This window comes from Sinocyclocheilus grahami, unplaced genomic scaffold (genome assembly GCF_001515645.1).
Source record: "Sinocyclocheilus grahami isolate Dianchi unplaced genomic scaffold, SAMN03320097.WGS_v1.1 scaffold2166.1, whole genome shotgun sequence".
NCBI lineage: Eukaryota > Metazoa > Chordata > Actinopteri > Cypriniformes > Cyprinidae > Sinocyclocheilus > Sinocyclocheilus grahami.
In genome coordinates this window covers 82213-83674 of record NW_015507345.1, presented here as the reverse complement: position 1 = coordinate 83674, position 1462 = coordinate 82213, and positions in this window count along the sequence as shown.

Here is a 1462-nt window from a genome sequence, read left to right as displayed (position 1 = left end):
TGCATAGTTTGGTGCTTGTAGCATTAAAGCCCTAGGAGGAGATAGGGTTGAAAATTCTGGGTGTCAGAAGAATAAGAAGTTTAAATAGTATAACATGCTGGCTTTCTCAAGTAACTAATAACTTCACTAAACCGAATACAATGTTTATATTTCCTTGTTTCAGATGATGAGAGAGATGGGAACTCCTTGTGGACTGAAAGTCAGGCTAGGGAATTTAAAAACATGCACTCTTAAACGTGCATTGAAAATTGCCAGCTGATAAAACCTGGACCATATTCATATAACATCTAAGGATAAATGTAGCTCTCAACAGAGTTCAACAGTAGAAAATCAGTCCAGTCTCCCCAGCTGTAAATGTCACTGCTTATAATAAATTGACATGTTGATATCATACAAGCAGTCTTTCAGAATGCTCTCAGTTACACGTAGATGCAAATTCTATGCATTAGTGAGTGTGGTGGTGCTTATGGGGTGTCACTCTGGGACAGGTGAGTATGAGGCTGGGTGAGGAACATCACAGTATACTATTACTCACTACAAAAAACAAGACTACACCACTGCCTCTAACACACATGACTGCAACAAAACCACTTCACTGCATTTGTTTGGTTGACTTTCCTAACACATAACCCACAAACCATTACACCTCAAACCACATGTGCTGCAAGATTCAGGTATGACAAACAGTTTGAACAATAACAACAATAATAATAATATAGAAATATAGAAATATATTTAACTAAATTACTGTAAATACAAGAGTTTATATAACTGATCTTAAATGAAATTTGGATAGAAACACTATATAATGGCATCTTATTGAGAAGCTGTTCAAATGTGCTCAGAAGAGGGCGCCAGTGTCTGTGCATTAGGAGTCAGGATGACACTGCAGGTTTGGCGCCGTGCATTTGCTTGATTTCTTTTGATTGGTTGCGTGACTCGTAAGAAGTCGCCATGTGAGCGAGGAAAGAACAGGTTTGGAGACACAGAACACAATGCATGTAGCGGTTTTAGGTCATGTATAAAATACCATTTTGTATGATGATATTCTCTGACAGCACTGTTAAGATTAAGTTGTATAAAAATGAATAGCCTACATAAGAAACGTTTATAAGAAACGATTTACTGACAGAAACTGTTCTTTATTCGGTCAGGATGGAGTGAAATCTGATTCTTAGTCTCTTGGGGGAGCTCTTTATCAGACAACCCAGCCACCCTCCTAAATAACGATTACTGCAGTGGGGATTTTCCAGACTAAACAAACTCACCTAGATGAGTGCCGCATTTGACCACATTTCTGTTGATAGTGTAACCATAAAGCTACAGTACACCCCTCCAATTCCCCCTTTGGGAACTTTAGGGGATTATCAGTTTATTAATCCGAAGCAAACTGACACAATCACAATGTCTGTGTGGTCTGCTCCTGAAACAGTGTCATATTAACTCCTGTTTTATATACATT